This window comes from Lolium rigidum, chromosome 3, assembly GCF_022539505.1.
Source record: "Lolium rigidum isolate FL_2022 chromosome 3, APGP_CSIRO_Lrig_0.1, whole genome shotgun sequence".
Classification (NCBI taxonomy): Eukaryota; Viridiplantae; Streptophyta; class Magnoliopsida; order Poales; family Poaceae; genus Lolium; species Lolium rigidum.
In genome coordinates, this window is record NC_061510.1 from 37,580,825 (window position 1) to 37,593,222 (window position 12,398).

The window sequence follows — 12,398 nt, forward strand, 5'->3', positions numbered from 1 at the left end:
AAGATCATATCAACGACTTGTATACTACAACATGCAGTGGTATGCTTGGGTCACCGCACCGTGTAGGATTACACGAACCCTCAATGCCGGAGTTAACAAGCTCCACAATATTCAATGTTCATATTTAAATAACCTTAGAGTGTAAGATAGATCAACACAATTACACCAAGAACTAACATAGCATGCACACTCGTCACCATCACACTATGTAGGAGGAATAGATCACATCAATACCATCATAGCAATAGTTAACTTCATAATCTACAAGAGATCATAATCATAGCCTACGCCAAGTACTAACACGGATGCACACACTTGTCACCATTACACCGTGCAGGAGGAATAAAACTACTTTAATAACATCACTAGAGTAGCACATAGAATAGTAGTGATACAAAACTCATATGAATCTCAATCATGTAAAGCAGCTCATGAGATTATCGTATTGAGGTACATGGGAGAGAGATGAACCACATAGCTACAGCGGAGCCCTCAGCCTCGGGGGTGAATTACTCCCTCCTCATGGGAGACAGCAGCGTTGATGGAGATGGCGGTGGTGTCCATGGAGGAGCCTTCCGGGGGCACTTCCCCGTCCCGGCGGCATGCCGGAACAGAGACTCCTGTCCCCCAGATCTTGGCTTCGCGATGGCGGCGGCTCTGGAAGGTTTCTCGTACCGTGGCTTTTTCGTATTGTGGTTTTAGGTCGAGGGCCCTTAAATAGGCGAAGAGGCGGCGTCAGAAGGTCGAAGGGGCGCCGACACTATAGGGGGGCATGGGCCCCCCCTTGGCCGCGCCGGCCTAGGGTTTTGTGGGCCTATGCCCCCTCTCTGGCGGTTCTCGTGTGTTCTGGATGCTTCCGGGTAAAATAGGAACCTGGGCGTTGATTTCGTCCAATTCCGAGAATATTTCGTTACTAGGATTTCTCGAAACCAAAAACAGCGAGAAAACAGCAAGCGGCCTTTCGGCATCTCGTCAATAGGTTAGTTCCAGAAAACGCATAAATATGACATAAAATGTGCATATAACATGTAGATATCATCAATAATGTGGCATGGAACATAAGAAATTATCGATACGTCGGAGACGTATCACCCAACTTCTTTGGAACTTTGCCATTGAAAGAGTAATTAGCAAGCATAGTGGAAATTTCCTCATTGGGGATTTTCCTTTTGTTAGTAACAATATCTTTCATATACTTTGAATAAGGAGGCAATTTAATAGCATCAGTCAAAGGGATTTGCAAGAATAAAGGTTTCATCCAATCACAAAATTTATTGTAGTGTTCTTCTTCCTTTGATTTTAGTTTCTTAGCAGGAAAAGGCATTTGCTTTTGCACCCAAGGTTCCCTTTCATTACCATGTTTCTTTGCAATAAAATCTTCTTTAGTATACTTTTTATTTTTATCTTGCTTTTCAGGTTCATCTTCAACCTCTTCTTTATCAGAAACATCATTCTTATCATTACAATTATTATTATCATGTTCATTACCACTTTCAGTTTCAGCATCGAAATAGAAATACTATTAGGATCATTAACAGGTTCGAGAGGATTCTACAACATTTTTATGTTTCTTCTTCTTTTTCTTAGAAGGAGCTCTAGGTTCAATGCGTTGAGAATCTTGTTCAATTCTTTTGGGATGCCCTTCGAGGATATAGAGGATCCTGGGTAGAGACACCACCTCTAGTTGTTACTTCATAAGCATGTTTCTCCTTAGAATTATTTTGTAATAAGTCATTTTGTACTTTAGTGAGTTGATCAATTTGAGTTTGAACCATTTGAAAATGTTTAACAAGCATCTTAACATCATTGGAGGTTCTCTCCACAATATCATGCAAATTGCTAATAGCTTGAGAATTTTTCATTAGATGATTCTCTACTCTCATATTAAAATTTTCTTGCTTAACAATATAATTATCAAACTCATCTAAGCATTGCGCAAGAGGTTTTGAATACGGAATATCTTCCCTAGTAAAGCGTTGAAGGGAGTTTACCTCAATCATGGATGAAGGGGGAATTATCTCACATATATCTTCTATGGGAGGTAGATTCTTCACATCTTCAGATTTAATACCTTTCTCCTTGAGAGACTTCTTGGCTTCCCTCATATCTTCATCATTCAATTTAATTAAACCCCTCTTCTTCAATATTGGCATTGGAATTGGTTCAGGCGTAGTCCAATCATCATGATTCCGGCCTATTTTAGCCAATAATTCTTCAGCTTCGTCTGGAGTTCTTTTCCTGAAAACACAACCAACACAACTATCCAAATATGCCCTAGACTCAATGGTTAGTCCACTATAAAATATATCAAGTAGATCATTCTTTTCTAAATCATGTCCAGGTCGAGCTCTGATAAGAGAACAAAATCTTGCCCAAGTCTCAGGCAAGATAGATCAAGAGAAAAATCATAATCTTTATCCTTAATGCATATAGGAGATGTGGCAAATTTAGGATCAGGAGATAACTTATGTCTAACAGTATATTGTGTGAGAAACTTTTTAATTTTACTTGCATCAGCAGTAGCATTGCATCTATTAATAAGATCATCATTAAGCTCCACATAATCTTCATCGGGATCATCACTAGAATAATCAAGTTCAGGTGAACTAACAAGTGTGGTAGCATCAGGAGTTTCAACATTTTCAATTTGTCTAGACCTAGCAATTGTAGCATCTAGAAAGGATCCCAATGAACCACTATCATCAAGCACAGCAGAAATATTATCAATATTATGAGAGTTTTCAGATTCAGCAGAAGTACCAGCATGTGAAGTATGTGGTGGTGAAACAAGTTTATCAATCACAGATGGTGAATCGAGAGCAGCAGAGGTACTCAGAGTTGTACCTTTTCTTGTAGTGGATGGTAATATGGCGACTTTAGTATCGCGAGGTTTACCCATGATGGAGAATTTGCAGCGAACAATATCAATCCAAGTGAACTTCCAAATAAAGCTATGCTCCCGGCAACGGCGCCGAGAAAACAGTCTTGATGACCCACAAGTATAGGGGATCGCAGCGAGTCTTCGCGGGTAGTAAAACCCAATTTATTGATTCGACACAAGGGGAGACAAAGAATACTTGAAAGCCTTAATAGCGGAGTTGTCAATTCAGCTTGCACTCGGAAACGAGACTTGCTCGCAAGAGTTTATCAGTAGTAATGAGTTTTATAGCGATAGCGATAGTGAAATAACAGCAGCAGAGTAACGTAGACAGCGAGTAGTGATTATAGTAAACAGCAGGATTAAAATACCGTAGGCACGGGGACGGATAACGGGCGTTGCATGGATGAGAGAAACTCATGTAACAATCAAGCTGGGCATTTGCAGATAATAATAAAACGGTGTCTAAGTACAAAGCAATCAATAGGCATGTGTTCCAATTATAGTCGTACGTGCTCGCAATGAGAAACTTGCACAACATCTTTTGTCCTACCAGCCGGTGGCAGCCGGGTCTCAAGGGAATCTACTGGATATTAAGGTACTCCTTTTAATAGAGTACCGTAGCAAAGCATTAACACTCCGTGAACACATGTGATCCTCACATCACTACCATCCCCTCCGGTTGTCCCGATTTCTGTCACTTCGGGGCCATTGGTTCCGGACAGCGACATGTGTATACAACTTGCAGGTAAGACCATAAACAATGAATATCATGATGAAATAATAACATGTTTAGATCTGAGATCGTGGCACTCGGGACCCTAGTGACAAGCATTAAGCATAACAAGTTGCAACAATATCATCAAAGTACCAATTACGGACACTAGGCACTATGCCCTAACAATCTTACACTATTACATGACCAATCTCATCCAATCCCTACCATCCCCTTCGGCCTACAGCGGGGGAATTACTCACACATGGATGGGGGAAACATGGCTGGTTGATGAAGAGGCGTTGGTGGTGATGGCGGCGATGATCTCCTCCAATTCCCCGTCCCGGCGGAGTGCCAGAACAGAGACTTCTGGCTCCCGAGACGGAGTTTCGCGATGTGGCGGCGTTCTGGAGGGTTTCTGGTGACTTCCACCTCTCCCCGTGAGTTTTTAGGTCGAGGGCGATAAGTAGTCCGAAGGAGGGCGTCGGAGGCCTGCCGAGGGGGCCACACGCTAGGGCCGCGCCGCCCTAGGGTGTGGGGCCCTCGGGCCTCCACCTGACTTGCCCTTCTGGCTCCGTGAGTTTTCTGGGAAAATAGGGCCTTCTATACAAATTCCGAGGTTTTTCCCGAAAGTTGGATTTCTGCACAAAAACGAGACACCGTAACGGTTCTGTCGAAAACAGCGTTAGTCCGTGTTAGTTGCATCCAAAATACACAAATTAGAGGCAAAACAATAGCAATAGTGTTCGGGAAAGTAGATACGTTTTGGACGTATCAATCACGCATGTAAATTGGCAGATTTTTCTGGGTTACCTACAGATGGGGCTGCTCAATTTCGTGACAGTAAGAAATCTGTTTCTGCGCAGTAATCCAAATCTAGTATCAACCCTACTATCAAAGACTTTACTTGGCACAACAATTCAATAAAATAAAGATAAGAAGAGGTTGCTAGAGTAGTAACAACTTCCAAGACTCAAATATAAAACATAAGTGCAGAAGTAAAATAATGGGTTGTCTCCCATAAGCGCTTTTCTTTAACGCCTTTCAGCTAGGCGCAGAAAGTGTGTATCATGTATTATCAAGAGATGAAGCATCAACAGAGGGGTTTGGAGTTTTCTCAACTATGCATTGTATCTTATCTATGTAAGTTTCAGAGGCCCCTTTTTCATTACTCTTAGGCTTGCTATTCTCACCAAACAAATTTTCGGGAACAATCCAATCATAATTCTTTTCTAGTGCCTCGCACATTCCTAAGAGCTTGCAAGGTATTGATGTCTTAATCTCCCCTTCACAATTAACTTTATTAGTGTACTTTAATCTATCTTTTTCCATTTTTTCAAGGGTACTAGCAAAGTTGGTATAAGAGCCAAGCATCTTATATTTAATAAAGACTTTTCTAGCTTCTCTTGCTACATCACCAAATTCTTTAAGAAGGGTTTCTAAGACAAAATCTTTCTTTTCTCCTTCCTCCATATCGCGAGTGTAAGAAACATATGTCGCATTACGGGGTTGAGATTAACAAATCTAGCTTCCAACATGTGTACTAAAGAAGCAGCAGCAATTTCATAAGTAGGAGCAAGTTCTACCAAGTGTCTATCTTCAAAATCTTCAGTTGTACTAACATGAGTGAAAAAATCTTCTATATTATCTCTTCCAATGATAGACCCTCGTCCTACCGGTATGTCTTTCAGAGTGAACTTAGGAGGAAACATGATGAAATAAACAAAAGGTAAATAAAGTAAATGCAAATAACTAATTTTTTGTGTTTTTAATATAGAGATCAAGACAGTAAATAAAGTAAATGCAAGTAACTAATTTTTTTGTGTTTTTAATATAGAGAACAAACAAAGCAGTAAATAAAGTAAAGTAAAGCAAGACAAAAACAAAGTAAAGAGATTGGATGTGGGAGACTCCCCTTGCGGCGTGTCTTGATCTCCCGAGCAACGGCGCCGTAAATTTAGCTTGATGACGCGTAAAGCACACGCCCGTTGGGAACCCCAAGTGGAAGGTGTGATGCGTACAGCAGCAAGTTTCCCTCAGTAAGAAACCAAGGTTTATCGAACCAGTAGGAGTCAAGGATCACGTGAAGGTCGTTGGTGACGGAGTGTAGTGCGGCGCAACACCAGGGATTCCGGCGCCAACGTGGAACCTGTACAACACAATCAAAGTACTTTGCCCCAACGTAACAGTGAGGTTGTCAATCTCACCGGCTTGCTGTAAACAAAGGATTAAATGTATAGTGTGGAAGATGATGTTTGTTTGCGAAGAACAGTAGAGAACAAGTATTGCAGTAGATTGTATTTCAGATGTAAAAGAATGGACCGGGGTCCACAGTTCACTAGTGGTGTCTCTCCAATAAGATAAATAACATGTTGGGTGAACAAATTACAGTTGGGCAATTGACAAATAGAGAGGGCATAACAATGCACATACATATCACGATGACTACTATGAGATTTAATCAGGGCATTACGACAAAGTACATAGACCGCTATCCAGCATGCATCTATGCCTAAAAAGTCCACCTTCGAGGTTAGCATCCGCACCCCTTCCAGTATTAAGTTGCAACCAACAGACAATTGCATTAAGTATGGTGCGTAATGTAATCAACACAAATATCCTTAGACAAAGCATTGATGTTTTATCCCTAGTGGCAACGAGACATCCACAACCTTAGAACTTTCCATCACTCGTCCCAAATTCAATGGAGGCATGAACCCACTATCGAGCATAAATACTCCCTCTTGGAGTTACAAGTATCAACTTGGCCAGAGCCTCTACTAGCAACGGAGAGCATGCAAGAACATAAACAACACATATATGATAGATTGATAATCAACTTGACATAGTATTCCATATTCATCGGATCCCAACAAACACAACATGTAGCATTACAAATAGATGATCTTGATCATGATAGGCAGCTCACAAGATCTAACATGATAGCACAATGAGGAGAAGACAACCATCTAGCTACTACTATGGACCCATAGTCCAGTGGTGAACTACTCACACATCAATCCGGAGGCGATCATGGTGATGAAGAGTCCTCCGGGAGATGATTCCCCTCTCGGTAGGGTGCCGGAGGCGATCTCCTGAATCCCCCGAGATGGGATTGGCGGCGGCGGCGTCTCTGGAAGGTTTTCCGTATCGTGGCTCTCGGTACAGGGGTTTTCGCGACAAAGGCTATAAGTAGGCGGAAGGGCAGGATTGGAGGCGGCGTAGGGGCTCCACACCATAGGGCGGCGCGGGCCCCACCCAGGCCGCGCGGCCTATGGTGGCGGCACCTCGTCGCCCCACTTCGTATCCCCTTCGGTCTTCTGGAAGCTCCGTGGAAAAATAAGACCCTGGGCGTTGATTTCGTCCAATTCCGAGAATATTGTCTTTGTAGGATTTCTGAAACCAAAAACAGCAGAAAACAGCAACTGGCTCTTCGGCATCTCGTCAATAGGTTAGTGCCAGAAAAAGCATAATAATGACATAAAGTGTGTATAAAACATGTAAGTATCATCATAAAAGTAGCATGGAACATAAGAATTTATAGATACGTTTGAGACGTATCAATCCTCCTCGTCCTCAACTTCTTCTTCCTCGTCGTCACTGACTGCATCCTTGACGTCGGGAGGAGGAGGGATGAAAGTGCGAAGGTGGGCGCATTCCGCGATCCGGTAGGCACGGTCCTGCCGCTTTGCGGTTAAGACCGGGTCCTTGTCAGTAGGCGCGTCGCCATGAAGGTTGTGGAAGGCGTCCAGGTCCAGGTCTTCATACCAAGAACAGGCAACGCGTAGCGCTGCATCTGCTCCGGCGCGGGCCGCTGAGCACTTCCACTCGCGGATCCTCCGACAAGCGTCCTTGAGGCGATCGGAGATGAGCGTCACGTTCACCGGTACCGCTTCCCTAGGCAACAGCACCTTGAAGATCTCCATGGCACGATCCGGCAAATCGACCAAGTGCCGGTCCACAGCGCGCATATGCTGAATCCGGGCGGCGAGCTCGACCAAGTGATCATAAGCATCCCAGGGTGCATCCGGGTTGCTCATGGCTTGCTCAGCCCTGCGTTCCGTCACCTTCTTGTGCGCATGTGGCTGTGAATCCGGAAAGAGCTCTAAAAAGAACGAAAAAGAAGGAAAAAGTAACCGGTGTAAGGACATACCGCCATACCGCAAGAAAACATAAGCTTATAAGCAAAAGAGAAGAAGAATGGCTTACTGAAGGCCAGGGCGTCGGCCTGCATGACCAACCGGTCATACTCAGCCTGGTCCATGGTGAGGGTGGCGATCCGGTCTTGCGCTTCTTTCCGCGCCCGGGTCTCCTCCTCCAGCTCCGCCCGCAGCACCGCGCTGGAGTTGGTGAATTCCTTCAGGGATTCATCCAGCTTGGCCTCAGCTGCAGCCCGGACCTCCTTCAGCTCCCGCGAGTGCCGAAGTTCATCCTGCATGAGCTTCTCCTTTAGCTCAGCAGCGAGGGTCCTCTGAGCGTCCAGAGCTTTGCCATGCTCCGAGACGAGCTGCTCCTTTTCAGCTGGAATCCGGAAGAGAAATGTTAACAGAAAGACAACCGGTAGATTAAAGAGGGGCAAGACAACCGGAAAAGAAAATGGTACCTTTAAGCGCGGCGAGCTGGGCAGTGAGGGCCTCGACGGAAGCTTCCGGAAGAGCTGGGGTGCAAAGAGTTTATAAGTACTGAAAGGGAAAAGCAACCGATAAAAAGAAGCCGGGGGCGCAGAAACTAACCTTGGCACTTGTTGTGAGCCTCAGAGAGCTCCCGGTGCTCCCACAGAAGCTCCTCGAAGAGCTGCTTCCGGGTGTCCAGCGTGCTTTTTTTTTGAGCAAGAACTGTAAGGCTTGAGCCCCACAGTATTTTATTAAACCAACCACCAAAAGTTATTTACAAGGAGGAAAAAAGAGAAATTAGACTAAAGAGTTAACCCAAAGTTTGAAACTATCTACATGTTTGTCCTTAATCCTATGAACATGAAGAAGAGCATCCCGTACAAATCTTCTTCGCCACCCTCTCGAAAGAAGGCAGGACCCCCGAAAGATTGCCTCATTCCTTTGTTTCCAAATGTGCCAGGTCGCCAACAACACCACCTCTGTGAAAAAGGGCTTGGTAAAATTCCTCCTAGAAAGGCAGAAAATCTCCTCCATAGTATCGCCAGGCTCCCACTCAATCTGTAGGTAGTTCCATACTCTCTGACTGAAATTGCAGTGGAAAAACAAATGTAGCCAGTCCTCATCTATATGTGTGGGGCAAAGAACACAAGATAAATTGTTTGTGACAGTCCAATGCCTCCTCCTCAACATATCCTTTGTGTTCAGCCTGTCATTCACCAACAACCACCCAAAAACTTTGATACGCAATAAGACACGACTCTTCCAAATCCACTTAAGCACAGAACTAGCTTTAATATCTTTGAAGTAATGCTGATAGTATAAGCTTGAGGTGAAAACCCCATCCTTCCAAATAGTGCACCACTTATCATTTAACTGTGGGAGATAATCCCACTGAGAAACCATCTGCCTCAAAGATTGAAATTCATCAAATGTCTGCTGAGAGAGAGGTAGCTCAAAAAGAGTTGAAAGATCCACATGTGTCATCACCTCCTGGACTGATATATTCTCATCAAGGGCAAAAGAAAACAGCCTGGGAAATCTAGATTTCATGATAAACCCATTCCAACAATCAGACCAGAACAAGACTGTATCTCCTTTTCCTACAGAAATTGTACACAAAGGAGAAAATTTGGGAACAAGCTTCATTATATCTCTCCACCAAAAGGACCCACAGGGCTGTGCCATATGGGGGGGACACTGACCATAATACTGCCAAACCAAATGAACCCAAGGAATGTCCTCCTTATTATAAAACTTGTGCAAGTGTTTCATAAGGAGCCCCTCATTCAATTTCTTAAAGTCAATAATGCCCAGTCCACCACTCTGCTTGGGCTTACATATCATATCCCAGGCTGCCAGAGAATGACCAGCCGATTGTCCCTCCTTCTTTCTCCACAAACACTGCCTAATAATTCTGTTAACTTGCTCAACTATGCCCAAAGGGATGTCCAGGGAACACAGGAAAAATATGGGCATTGAAGATAGGCATGAGGCAATAAGCTGCAGCCTCCCACCATATGCCAAAAAAGATGAACTTGCTGTGAGTCTCCTTTCAAGCCTATCAACCAGAGGCATTAGATCCACAATTCTAGGCTTAGTCACTACTAGGGAAAAGCCTATAGGTGGAGGCAAGTGGTGCCGGCGCACCACCTTGGCCGTGCGCCGGTGGAAAGGATTGCCGGCGCACCACAATTCAGACGCGCCGGCGATGAAGGACTACTGCCGGCGCACCTCGGGTAAAGGCTCGCCGGCGCTATTTCCTGGCATGGCCCCGGCCGATTCGGGCCGGGCCCAAGAATCATTGCCGGCGCACCGGCCCGGGGTGCGCCGGTGGAGAATTTGCTATTGCCGGCGCACCCCGGGCCGGTGCGCCGGCAATGATTCTTGGGCCCGGCCCGGGGGTGATATAGCCGAAAGGGGTATATGTTGCCGGCGCACCATGGTCTAGGTGCGCCGGCAATAACCCGGGAGTTATTTCAGCCACCAACCAGCACACTCACTCACACACTCACTACACTCCACTTCTCCACACAAACCCGAGCCTTCTCCCAACCCAGCCTCATTTTTGCCCATTTCTATCCCCAATTTCACCAATTTGACCAAACAAAATCATATTTTTTGAGCAAATCTTCCCTTCCTACATGCATCTCCCACATCCCCCTATGTAGATCTAGATCTACTATCCCGCATTGACCGCTCAATCTAGATCTAGATCTAGAAAGTCGGCTTCCATACGCCATTGTCGCGGCGCGTCGTCTCGATCTTATCGACGAATATATCAAACAAATAGGTGATTAATGAACAAATTAAGGAATGTAATCAATGTATGTTGGATATTTGAAGAAAAGCTCTCGTGTGTGGCATATATATATGTTGTGCTTGTGCTTGTGTGTGTGTTGGCGTTGAAAATGAGTTGCCAACGTTGCGCCGAAATGTTGATTCTTCAAGTTTCCGTTTCGGCACATTTACGGCGCTCCTATGTCCTACCGTGTAGGAAGGTCATGCCGAAATTTTCCGTGAAAACTACCGACGGATGCATGGTTCTAATGAATTATGTAATCTTACCATGCGAGCGATAATGGTTATCGAGATGAGTGAAAGCATCGTGATGAGATATCTGAAACACGCGATCATCGACATGTATGAAAATAACCGCACGGAGGTATTGTGTCCGTGCTCGGAGATGCAAACGAGGGAAATGGTTTGACCCGTATTCAGGCAAATTGCAGGGGCACCTGCTCACTAATGGTTTCATGCATGGACACACTCAATGGATGAGTGATGATGGCGCGGAGGTCAATGGGGCGACGGCGGCAGTTGGTAAAAATGGCCAGCAAGAAGGAGGGCATCATGATACTGATGACGATGAAGAGTTTGTCGCACATGACGATAACCTTGACGACGACAATAACCTTGACGACGACAATAACCTTGACGACGACGAAGAGGTGCCGCTAGCTTCGGTCGTGCGGGACCCTCATCTTCAAGATCTGCTTCTCGAAAAGACGAAAGGCGCCAAGCGGAAATCAAAGCTTGAGCAACTCGAGATAGACTCGAATACTCCGTTGTACGACTCGGGTCGCGGGTTGGGGGAGTCTCGCTTGAGAGTAGCTCTCGATGTGCTGCGAGATGAAGGCGAAACACGGATGGACGGACACAAGCGTCGACGACATCCCGGAATACGTGAAATATCTCCTTCCTGCCGGGAACACGTGTCCCGGTAGTCTAGCCGAGGCCAAGAGAATCACGTGCCCTCTCGACTTACCCCACGAAAAGTATCACGCCTGCATCAACGATCGTATCATGTATCGCAAGGAGCACATGGACAAGACCAAATGTCCTGTGTGTGAAGCTGAACGGTACAAGAAAGGGAAGAAGAAAGCTCCTCGGAAAGTTGTGTGGTACTTCCCGCTCGCCCCCGGCTTCAACGGTTCTACGCGGACCGCAAGGAAGCAAAGCTCATGCGGCGGCACGCGGAAAGAAAGGAGGCGGTGTTGAATGATAAAGAGCGGATTGAGCACCCGGTCTTTGACGCACCCTTCGGATGCAAGCCGGTGGAAAGCATTAGACAATGAATTCGGAAGTTTTGGGGCAGATCCCGAAACATCAGGTTGGGTGCGAGCACGGACGGATTCAATCCGTTCGGAAACCGGAGCAGCACACATAGCACATGGCCCGTGTTTGTATGGATCTACAACCTCCCGCCCTGGCTGTGCATGAAGAGGAAGTACATACAGATGAGTATGCTAATTCAAGGGCCGACACAGCCAGGAAACGATATCAACATGTATCTCGAACTATTAAAGGAGGAGCTTGAAACGTTGTGGGCGGAGGAAGGGGCAGATACATGGGATGCCGTCGCGGAAGAATATTTCCCTTTGAGAGCCGCGTTGATCACGACGGTGCAGGACTACCTCGGATACGGTTACATTTCGTGCCAGGTGTGCCATGGACACAAGGCATGTGTCGGGTGCATGGAAGAGACGATGTTTTTGCAGCTTGGTAAGGATGGCTCTTCGAAAACAGTTTACATGGGGCATCGAAGGTGGCTACGAAAACCGACCCGTGGAGAAAGCGTGGAGATCTGTTCGATGGTACAAATGAACCCGAGGACCTCCACGTAAGAAGAGCGGCGAAGAGATCGATACATTACTGAAAGGTTGGAAGGAGTGCCCTGCGCCGGGAAAGATTC